At 32.1% G+C, this 12,941-nt stretch overlaps 1 pseudogene; it reads right to left on the bottom strand.

The window, feature by feature from the left end:
* On the bottom strand, positions 1–11,222 carry LOC114289710 (glutamate receptor 2.7-like; annotated as a pseudogene).
* Positions 11,223–12,941: the final 1,719 nt, after the last annotated feature.

Below are 12,941 nucleotides of genomic sequence, written 5' to 3'. Positions count from 1 at the left end.
TATTAGTCCCGTTAAAACCGTTAAATGTTATTGTTACAGTAAGAATGGCCATATAATTTTCTCAAAACTGTGAATCATAATTTTTTCATTACTCAAGAAATCTCATTGTACTTCACTCAATTTTTGAAAATCACAAGCAATAACTACAAACCATATCTCTAAAACATTTGTTAGTATGACAAAAATCTTAATACTACAATGTATATGAAACAATTGATCCTTAATTCTATAATTTCACAATCTTCAAATTTTCTTACCGACACATAAGATCATCTTGTTCTTACAGGAATTTCAATTTCAAGTGATCATGAGATCTCAGAGTTTTCTAGAATTTCCGAGTGACTCACCAACTCCCACTTCCTAGAGCTCCACACATCCCGTGTGCCATCAATGGTTGGAGCACTCCTTGGAGTTCTAGTCCTCCATTATGGAAGTACCGCGCAAAGCTAAACATCTTTCTCCACAAACTCCTAATGCTCGGAGTAGTAGTTTTGCCTTGGCTTTCTTGAACTTGATTTCGATAATTCTTTAGTATGTGAATTAGGAAAAACATAAAACATATGGTGGAAGTGATGCCGGAGATGAGGTATAGACCCCAGAAGTTTTGGAGGTTCAAGCTATCTACTTTTGTGGCAGAATCAACATTTGAACAATTATTGGACACCTTAAACCACTTTTCTCATATTTTTTTTAGATTGCCATTCTCTGATATGATTAGAATGGCTTTGGACACATCAATGGCTATAGGAGAGCCTTTTTGGAATGCTTGTATGAATTCCAAGGATCAAAATTCTGATTCAATATGTTGTTTTTGAAAGCAAAGAAAGAGAAATATTTAAAAAATGTTTTAGCCATTTGGGTGGAAATAAATTGAATTTTTGTTCTTTGGTCATTGCAATAGTATTCTCTCTCAAATCAAAGAAACTCTACATAGGCATCATAGCGGCGTCAGGATCTTCTAGAGTGAAAACTCTGAAGCGATTTCCTAGAGTGATCTATCCAATAGCTGAAATTAAACCTCACCAAAATGTTTTGGTGAGTAATTTGAAAAAAAAAATGAAAAAAACATTCTGGGTATGTTTGGTTTGCATTTGGGAGATGAGTTTCAGAAAAAAATTTCTAAAAAATTGTTTGGTTTGAGTTTTTCTCAAAAAATTTCCAAAATCACTTTCTCTCTCTTACATATCAATCAATCACTTTTTCTCTCTCCTCTCTCATTCTCAATCACTTTTTCTCTCACACATATCTACTCAAATTCTCCAAAAATATCAAATCATCCCAAACTCACAAAAAAATAGATCTTCCAAAATATACAACCAAAAAACCAAAAAAATTTCTAAACTCTCTCCCTAATTTTTTTTTCAAAAACAACTCTCCTAAAAACAAACCAAACAAGCCCTCTATTTCTTCGTTCCTGTGACTCTGAAGCAGCATTAGAGAGAGAGAGAGAGAGAGAGAGAGAGAGAAGGGCTGAGAGAATGAGAGAAGAGGAGGATCCACATCGCCACCCCACCTTGGCCCCGATGCACTGCCGCCGCCGACACCCCACCCACCATACTCCAAAACTGAACTCATTCCACCATTACAGAACTCTAACATTCAAAATCAAACCAACGAGATAAACAAACCCAGCACAAACCCACTTGGGTACTATTGTGTTTTTTGTTTTCACCAATCCAGAGTTAAAATTCAACCTCCAAACGCGAACCCTTTCACAATAATTTCCAAACCCTGTTCTTGAAACTTTGTAAATATCAATTATATTAGGAATAATCACGAAGAAGAAGAAGAAATAATCCATTACTTACAGGAAAAAGGGAAAAAATAATCATCCAACTTAATAGGGAATGAAATTGAAGAAGCAGATGACAAAAGAAACAAATTTAACAATCATGAGAGACAAATATACGATTGAAAAACCCAACAAAAATTCAAACATGTATTGGTTTGTATGCATTGATTGAATACCTTACTGGGAAGGTGAATTGGGGTCACTGACCGTTGTGCTAAAGGCATAACAGTGACTGTTATGTCTCAATTTGAGGTGTATTATAAGCTTATTTTTATGATTCGAACCGTTGATTTTGTAGGATTTGTTGAGTACTTCATGCCTACCAAAAATCATATTAATCGGATATCAATAACTATATGATCGAATTGCATATTTTTTATGCTATTTTTCGAAAGAAAAACTTATTGTTTATTTTTTTGATTACCGATCATATAGTTGACGTCTGATTAATATGATTTTTGGTAGACATGAAGTACTCAACAAACCCTACAAAATGAACGGTTCGGATCATAAAATAAGCCCATAGTACACCTCAACTTGAGGCACAACAGTGACCCACATTCCACTGGAAGGACCCTTCGTCACTGGACATCAAACTCTTCGTTTTTGATTCCATTGAGGGAATACTTTTTTGTATACAAATATATATATATATATATATATATATATATATATCAGAATATGTATCTATAGAATTAGTCAATCCCGGTGGCAAATCGGATGGTTCGATCGAGAAAGAGAAAGAGAACAACGGTGATTTTTGGCGAGCTCGCCGACGAGAGGAGAGAGAAAATTGGCTAGAGAGAGAAGCGTACATGATGAAAAGAGTAACTTTTTAGAGAGAAAGACAGAGAAAAACTTTTTTTCTTGGCTTCTGTGGGAAAAGAAAGAGGGCTCGAGGGAGTGAAAAATAAGGCTGGGATGCAATTTTTTTTTTTTTGGGCTTTACCAAAACAACGTCGTTTTGGTAAGGCTTAATCTTAGCCGTTGGATAAATCACTCTAGGAGATCACTTCAGAGTTTTCACTCTAGAGGATTCTAACGCACCAAAGTTTTTCCTGCAGTTGGCCTACTTGTTTATCTTTAATACAAATTTTATAATATGATGAATTTCATTCGGGTAAATTATACAAATAGTCTTTGAATTTGAGTAAAATTTCACTTTAGTCCATATAGTTTTAATTTTATTAATTTAAACCTCACACTTTTGATTTCATTTCAATGTGATCCCTCTAACATTTTAGACAGAAAAACAACACGTGCAAAACTAGAGGGACTACGGTGAAATTCAAAAGAAATTATAAAGACTACCAATGTCAATTATTAATTTTTCTTTCTTGTACAAGAATTGCTAAAATTCTAACGTGAGTTGCATGTGGCATTTTTCCATCTAAAATACTGACGATACCTAACGGATGGACCACATTGAAACATAATTGGCAATTTGAAGGAAATTGAGAAAGTTCACTCAAAACTAGAGGAACCAACAGTGTAATTTACACTATGCACCCTTGTACTTTGAACTCAATCTTACCTTGCCTCCGGACCTTTTTAATTGTCTTAGTCAATTTCTTAGATTTTAAGTCAAGTTGCAATCATCATTTCGAAAAAGTGCAAGGGTGTTAAGTGTAATTAATATTATAACACGGCTATTCTATGTTGGTTTTGGAAATGACATTACACAAAAGGACCAATTGTAACTTGCCTTGAAATTTGGAAAGTTAACTAAGATAATTAAAAAGTCAGAGAGTAAAGTGAGACTGAATGTAAAACGGAAGGGTGTTAAAGTGAATTCTACCCATTACCCATTTCATTTCCATGGCATTCAAAAGTGTGAAGAAGAGTTGCAGTGAATACTCACAAAACCCCATCCTCCAAATTTATAGGTTGGCCCAGAGACAGTATATTTGTTGCAATTTTCTCTGAGGAAAATCTTCTCATAAGGGGGTTCAAGAAAAGCTGCTGTGATATTGCCACTCTCAAACTCTCCTAGGTAATTGTATTGGGAACCAACTGCCTTCATGTTATGCTCTTTGAATTGAAGAACATTCACCAAGTAATGCTTTACATATGAATCACCATCACAGCCAACTATAGCACTGGTCCTTCTTAGAAACTCAATGTCTGTCACTGTTGGCTCTAGCCTAGGGACTGTGAGCAATGATGTGAGATTGGCTGTGTAGCTTGAAGTCACCACAAACACAACAAAAAGCCACATCACAACCACCACTCTTGTGTAATTGCTATAAATCTTCTCTCCTGTGTAATTCCACAAAAAAAAGAAGAAAAAAAAAAGGGAATGTGGATCTAATTTTAACTTAGATGTTTGATAACGTTTGCAGTTTACTACTTTTTTATTTACAGAGAATTTAAACATGTTTATATTTGTTTTGGTAAAACGAAAACAAAAACGAAAACATGTTTTCAAACTCTGTTTTTGTTGAGTTTTCAAATTTTATTTTTTGAAAAAAATTCAAAAACTAATTTGGTGTAAAAAATAAGAGAAACGCTCATTGTTTCAGGTGTATATAATCAAAATATCTTTTTTGGTATTTTGATCAAACTAGTTTCTAATTTTTTTTTTTTAAAAAAAAAAATTATGAAAACTTGACCAAATAACATGTTTTCTAAAACAGGTGAGAGAATGGCTGAAAGGCAGGAGGTGATAGGCAGATGTGGCTACTGGTAGCTGGAGGAGGTGGGGGCTCATTAGCAGTGGTGGCTAGAGGTGGGGGTGGGCAGGGCCGGCCCTAGGCATGGGCCAACCAGGCCATGGCCTAGGGCCCCTCAAAATAGATCCAAAAAAGAGATCCCTTTCTATTATGATTTAGTGTGATATATTAGGTATGCTTTAAGTTCAAAAAAAAATTAAAAACTGCCCAAATTAACTTAAAATAAATTAACTCATTAAAAATTAAAAGGTCCATTCAAAAAAATTAACATTATTATCCATTGAAAATAAACCCCAAAAAAGAGTCCCCTCCTATTATAGTTTATTATAATATATTAGGTATGTTTTAAATCTAAAAAAAATTAAGAAAGGCCCAAACTAACTTCAAATAAATTGACCCATTAAAAATTTGAAAGGCTCATTTAAAATAATTAGCATTGTTATCCATTGAAAATGATTTTGCAAAAAAACTAGATTATGCAATTATGATTAATTTATTTGCGAGAAGCAAGCGACACTTATTAGTTGTTATAATATAATACTAAGTATTTTTTGTGATTTTGACACAAATATTTTGTCTTTTAGCTTCATTTTTTTTTTGCATTCAATGAAAAAAAAAAATGAAGGACCCCAAAAATTTATTAGTTGATTATCGGCTTTGGGCCCCAGAAATCTCAAGGCTGGGCCTGGGGTGGGGACTATTTGAAGTAGTGGCTAGAGGTGGGAATTTTTTTTTTCTAGTATTTATTAATTTCGAATTTTTTTTATAAACATCAAACAATTTATTTATTTATTTTTATAGTTTAATTTTTTTTTTAATTTTTTTTTTATAAATATAAACATTTTTGGTTTGGAATTTTATGATGCTTACTATGGGAGAAGAAAAGAGAAGAGAAGGTGAACCACATAGTAGTGCTGAGTTGAGTCTTCCAAGGGCCTCTAAATTCAGGATTGGATTGATGTTCCAAGAACCAAACAACAAACATTGTGTAAATCATTAGGAGAGCAGTCACAATCCACATCTCTATAGTGAATGGTTTAATGAACGTCGAAGCCTTGGCCTCTTCAGTTTTCACTAGAACTATCATTGGCAGCCCTGACGAAAGGAACGGCTGAGTGAATCTCACGAGTTTAAATCTGTCGGCTAGTATTGTTGTATCACCAACTATAGCATCGTAAGTCTTCCATCCAATTTGATCCACATAAGAAAAGAAACCAAAATTGTCACACTCTACCAAATAATTTTGGAAAGATAAAAACAAAGGCTAATAATATTTAACCAAAAATTACACTGAATTATTTTTTAATAAGATTAAATTGATCGAAACTAATACAGATGGTGCGAAAATACAAAAATAAATAGTGTAAACTATACATTTTGTGTAAAAGAGATGACAATATCATTTTTTTTATCCATATAACTAACAAATTATTGATAAAAATGAAACTAAGTGTTATATAAATTAAAATATCAAGAAAACTTAATGTAATTATGCCAAAAAATTGTGGGGCTTACAGTATTTGCTCCAAACCTCAAGGAAGGTTAGTATAATTTATCCAAAATAATATGTACTAACAGTAGCAGCTCAAATTTTTAAGGAGTATCAGGTTAAACAGTAAAATAGGAACGTATCTAATTATGCTTATGCTTTTAAAAGGTTGGAACATTCAATAATAAGAATTTTCTTGTGGGCATTAAGCGACACAATCTAAATGGCCTAAAGATTATGCCATCTCGGATAGCAATTTTTTTTTTAAAAAAATGCAAAAAATTGCCCAAAACTTGAATACAGGGTGTAGATTTGCAGTGGCTGACTTAGGAATTTTGATGAATGGGGGAGGGGGCAAAGGTAAAATTATTTAAAATTCAAGGCGCTAAAATGCTAATTTCTTGAATAAATACCTAAAATAGTAAGGGTTAGTAGCCTTTTCTTCTTTTTTTTTTAATTTCAGAGCGGCCAAAATGTTACTTTCTTATATAAATATCTAGAATAGTATAAAGTTAAATGACATTTTTTGGAGTTTGAGAAGAATCCAATTCATATATTTAAATTTTAGACATAATTCTAATATATATATTTTATTGGTTACGTATCATTGGTGATATTCATTAGTCACTTTAGTGGATTAGTAAGACAAAATATATTAAGACAAGTCGTTGAAAAAAATCTTTGAACTGATAAAAGGTGAGAAAAGAGTTCGGTGAGTTTGTAGGAAACTCCTACTTCTATAATGGGCCAAAAAATGCACAAATATTGACTTGAAAGCTTTGCAAATTATTATTTTTTTTTTCACGAAAAAAAGGGAATTTATTGTAGTTAATTTGAATTTGTTTGTTTCGTCAATTAAAATTACAATACAAGTGGTAACGACCCAATTGACATATACAAGTAGGAGAAATATTGAATTAAAATGTAACCTAATCCTTAGGTCTTAGGTAAAAGATTGGTTACGGGTTAATCAAGTATTTAAAATTTGTCAAGTTGTCATATATGGATTGGATCAACTTGTAATCATTCTTAGAATAAAGTGAGATTGACTAGAGTCTTTGATTTGAAACCTGACTCGTTGGGTCGGCTGGCAAACTTATCAAAAATTATGAACAAAAAATAGAAAAAAAAATTTAAAAATAAAACTTAAATCTTGGCCCGTTAACTCGTCCATTGGCTTGGCCTACAAGCCTATCTGGGCCGAGCCCACCCAGCAGAGTTTAGGCCTAAGGTTTTGGCCCATGGCTCGAACTGGCTAAAGCTAGCCAAAAAAAAAGCCCATCGGGATCAACGCGCTGGGCCAAGCCTACCCAACAGAGCTTGGGCCTAAGGTTTTGACCCGTGACTTGGCCTGGCTAAAGCCAACCAAAAAAACCCATTAGGCTTAGCATACAATTGGGCTTGGGCTCTACTTTCTCGAGTTGGCTTGACTCAATACTAACACTTCAACGCAGATAATATCACATGATATTGTTGGACTACTTAAAAATATTGACCGAAAAATAAAGTTAGTAGTTACCTTGTTGCCGACGCAAAGAACTAAATCATCGTATGACAAGTGGAAGGGCTCAAATTTGTAGGGTAGGTCATAACCCAAAACTTCTACATCCTTTTCAAAAACTTCAATGCAAAACCCTAAATAACTCTTCTCCCCATTTGAATGCTCAACCACCTTCACAAACATCTCAAAAGCAGTCTCAGCTAGAACTCCAATCTTCAACTTCTTTGCTTCACTGGGCATTGTCCATCCTTTTGGGACAGCATTCACTAGCTTTCCTGGCCATTACACTGAATCAACAGCCCACAATTTCATGCTATCACTAACACTTTATGATTTTGAAACTGGGAAATTGTTGCGATAGCTCCCCACCATCAAAACGAATGTCTCTACTCAACCCTTTGAAATCGCTCAATAAAATGTTTTCAAGAAGAATTTTTTGAGTCCTATTATTAATGGTACCAAGTTTTTGCATAGCTTGTATATTAGTGTCAATACTGTCATACACTCGTATAGCATGAATTCTAGGCACATAATTATATTCCTCGCGATACTCTGACCTAATTTTTTTTTGAAATTGTTGTTTAAAATTTTGAAAAAATTGATTGCTTTCGCGATAATATGCCTAAATTCCTAGAGCACCTTGCATATTGGAGATGAAAGAAATGTTAACAGAATCCAAAAGACTTGAAATTGCGTCTGTTATTATCCACACCGAGTCTCTCTCCACCAACCCTAATTGCTTAGCTTCTCTGAACAAATGAATAGCTAAAGGTAACGATAACTGAAGAATGATAAAAACCCTAGATTGTTGTTTATGCAACAAACTCGCAAATTCTTTATGAACAAACCCTTGTGGATCAGAAAGAGAAGAGAATGGCAGGAAAACTCAATCTCTGTGCCAATGCTAAGAAGTGATTCGGATAACAAAGCCAGCCCACTGGAATCGCTACCATAGGTATCGTCTTCGTATATCGCTATTACTTTTTTCCATTTGTAGGATTGAAGAATGGATGTAAAGCAATTTACTTGTTGAGAGCCATTGGTGGCTATTTGTACCAAGAAAGGCTAACGAAGGGCGGTCGATGGGGGTGAAATGGTGGCCGTTGATGCAAGTGACAGGATTGGGACTTGTTCTCGGTTGCCAATGGATGCAACTAAAGTTGCCTCATGCCATGTCTCCATCCTAACAATCACTTGTACTTCCTCTTCCTTAATCAGCTCTTCAACTACAAAAAAATTGAAAATTTTACAATTAATTATACTTTTTTAAATAAAAATAAGAAAAATTATATTCATACATTCATACAAAAAACTCCGCAATAATTATGTAACAATGTTATTTTTGTAATAAATTCATCTTGACGAATGTTTTGTTTTAAAGTGGAAAATTCACAATGAGCCACGTCATTCTGTATGAAATTTTGCATAAATTTTTATTTATACATTATTGCTCTAAAAATAATATACCAAACAATTGTTTGATATTTATTTATTTGTTTAAATGAGAAATACTGACCATATGAAACTATAGGGTAACCACAGGGTGGTTGGCCTAGTGGGTGACGACTGGGGCCTGGAGATTTGCTCTTTTCCAGGTCTCAAGTTCGAATTCCCTAACCAGCAAATGCATACCTTGGGACCATGGACCGCAGGTTGTAAGCCCTGTTTCAGAAGGCTTGTTGGGGCTATAGAAACTTAGTCTGGTATGTGTAAGCTAGCCCAAGATACCCTATATAACAAAAAACAAAAAAAGAAACTATAGAGTATATGTTTTCATTCCTATCTTACGAGTTGTGACAACATATCATGTTGATTCTTATGTTAATGCATAAACACAGAGTAATGTTATGAAAAATAGATCTTTAATTTATGTGTTAATTGTATTTGTGAATGTTTTTCTTTTTACAAAGAATTTTAGTGTTTATTGGTGATAAGTCCATATCTAATATATTTTTAGTGATAATGATATTATTAATGAAATTATTTTGTGAAAAGGCTAAATTATGGTTTTAAAGGGATTTTTTTTACCCCACTACCACCAAACCACCATTGATCAGTAATCGAAAAAATGATTGAAAAAGTCGCTGAAGGTGACTAGCAGCAACGACAATTGGTGGTGGTGGTAATATAGACAGATAGATAGATTAAATAGACAAGTAGGTAACCTGTGGACAAATAAGGAATGATATGTGGACAGATAGATATGGATAATATGATTTTTCAAATTATTTTGTCCTTTTAAACCCCAAAAGAATAGACTTTGAGACTATTGTCACAAAAAATTTTAAAATTGAACTTACAAGTTCCCGTTAAATTTTATGTGTATTTTTTTTATATACTCCCTCCAATTTGTTGGTTCATTTTGGGGATTCCAACTACTTAAGGGAGTCTTGTTCAAAAAAAAAAAAAAAACTACTTAAGGGAGCATGCAATTATTACACTTAAATTTAAATTTCAAAATATTTTTGTACTAGTTCCAATCTTTTCAAATTTTTAATATATTTATAATTACTCAAAAGGGGTAGTTTTGAAAAATAAAAGGCTCAATTTAGTTTAGTTTTGAAATCAATTTTGAAAGATAAATTTTTGAAACGAGTTTTAAAAATTGAAAACTTGTTTGGTTATGAGTTTTGAAAATAATTTTGAGATAATTTGTATTTTTTTTTAATTGAATAGATGGTTATGAGAGAAAATTTGATTGATTGATGTATAGAATGTGAGAGAATAAGAGAAGAGAGAGAGAAAAAACGATCGATTGATGTATAATAAAAAAAAAGGAGAGAGGTGAGAGAGAAAAAACAAATTTCAAAAATGATAAACCAAACATGTTTTCTGATTTTTCAATCCAAAAGCTCAAATAAAAATTAAACTACACAAAGTCAAATATTTTTTACTTTGACTTTTTAAATAGGACTATCATTTTGGGATATCTTAAAATGAAATAATAAATCAACAAAATGAGATGGATGGATTATATAAAATTAACCTATAGAATGGGATGACTTGTTATAATCCTCATTTTTAACCAATGACTCTTAACTTTTGGCTCATTATTTTTAAAAAAAATGTTGCATGCATTTATTTATTTATTTATTTATTTACAGTTTTATATCACCGCCAGCTACGCGAATAGTTATGATTATTATTATTTTTTTTTTGAAAATAATCATTAAATAAAATAGTAAAGAATAATCTTATCATATATCTTGTTGATATAAAAAGTAGGGTAAATTGCACCGACCCCTTTTGGTTTAGAAAAAGAATAATAAGTCTCATAAATTTGATATTATTATATTGACTTCTTTTTTGATAAGATTAAACCGATTGAAACTAATATTGAAGGTGTGTAGACAAATAAAATTAAAAAAAAAAGTAAAAAATATATATTCCAGAATAAAAGAGCACCTAAGGAATTATTGATAAAAATGAAACTAAGTTTTATGTAAATTAAAACCTTAATATTACATAAATAGAGTTGTTGTATATAAAACATCGTGTCTATTCATATTTGTTCATTTAAAATCAAAACGCCTATCACTTTGAATCATAATTTCAAAAAATAACAGTAACAAATTTGTATACAAATTCTATTTGTATAATCATTTGAAAAAAAAACCCATTACCAGCATAAACTTGGAGGGGGTCTCTGCCAGGGTCTTTGAAGTTCTGAGCTGCAATTTCCATGTCTATTTTTTGTTCTTTGCCAATATGGGAATTCGCATCAATTATCGCTCCGATTTTCGCAGTTTTTGAACCATTAGAGCACATGTGATACGTGTAAATTAAGAAAAGAAGAAGATAAATAGTTGAAATTTTAACAAAATCTTAATTAATTTTTTCGCATTGCTATTCAAAAAATAAAAATATAAATAAAAAATCTGTTTTTTCACATAATTTTAAACAGTCTGTTGGGTATACCTCCTTATTTGAGTGTGAGACCCAGTTGGTTTGTTAAAAGAATTTTAATTAGACTTGGTTTAGGTATAATATATTTTTATATATTATATCTAATTTTGTAGACACCTAATTCAATTTGATTACAACTAGGTTTTGATAAAAATCTAAATTCACAATATATATATATATATTGTTTCTTCCGATGGGTTACGGCGAGATACACTAGATTATTCTCGGTGACTTTTCATTGCTTGGTTTTTGAAGAATTGGATGCTAAATCAATTTTATTCCGGTTTGAAACCACTGTTTGGAGCTCACATTGAAGGTGTGAGATTTGGGTTATTATTTTGGATATTTTACGATTCTAGTTTCGAAGATTTTTGTTCATCTATTTGGTGAGGTCTTTCCTCTTGTTTATTTGTGATTATTTGGAATTTACGCATGGGTGGTTTGTGAGACCATTCGTGTCTCGTTTGTAATCGTTTGGAATCTATTTGGTTGATAGTAGAATCGGATTTCGATCCCGTGGACGTACCTCACATTGAGGGAACCACGTAAAAATTATTGTGTTGCCTTTGATTTAATTTTTCCGCATTAATTTTTATTCCCATTAATTGATTTACTCACATATTTTTCCTAACATAGTCGTGGGTATTTTGGGAAACTTTTAAGGATATTCACGCCAAGTCTAATGTTGATTTTATATAAGAGTAATATTATAATTCCAAAAAAAAATTTATTCAAAAATATCAAGTGTGGTTCAGATTTATTTTACACATAGATCCAATAATACACTTTTAATCTCCATTACATACTCCATTCTTGACCTAAATCTAGGACTAATACCCAAACTTACTGTTTGTATAATAGTATAGACAATATAAATATATAGCAGATGTAGGAGAAATTATCTAATAGGTTTGGTCTATCACGTAGCTGGATGCTGATAATAGAATAGGTGATTTCTTTATAGAAAAATGGTTGGGACTCCCTTTTGGGACCCTTACAATCCTTTTGGATCTCAATCATTAATGTATCTGTAAGACCCACTCATATATGTGTGGAATCCATACCATCAATAATTGAAATCCAAAAGGAGTTGTGAGTGTCTAAAAAAAAAAAATCTCAATCATTGTTATTTCTTTATATGAAACATATGAGAAAAAAAAATAATAATAATAGTTACATGATCAATAAAATTGCAAAGATATACTTGGTAGGATATGAGACTGATATTTTTCGTAGGTGTAAGAGAATTTTTTCCACACAAATATCTGAATTTTCTCCTGGTTGCCTGGAAAAGTCAACGGTCACAATTGGGGACCAATAAGATTTTGAATAATACGACATGCACTAATTAATATATTAATTAATGGACTAACTGATAATATGATACAATTTTAAAGATTTTAAGTATTTATAATTTGTAGGTGCACTAAAATTTGGTTTAGCCTGGCTGGTAATTTCCTGAAAAGAAAATCTGTGTCAGTTCATTGTATCAATGTTGATTTTCCATTTCTTATTGATATTACTCTTGTTCACAATAATGATTGCGCATTGGAGTTGTTCATAATGCCTTTCTTTGAAAAA

Source organism: Camellia sinensis, chromosome 9 (assembly GCF_055761805.1).
Source record: "Camellia sinensis isolate YWXY chromosome 9, ASM5576180v1, whole genome shotgun sequence".
In the NCBI taxonomy this organism is placed as follows: domain Eukaryota; kingdom Viridiplantae; phylum Streptophyta; class Magnoliopsida; order Ericales; family Theaceae; genus Camellia; species Camellia sinensis.
This window is presented reverse-complemented; position numbering and strand designations above follow the sequence as displayed.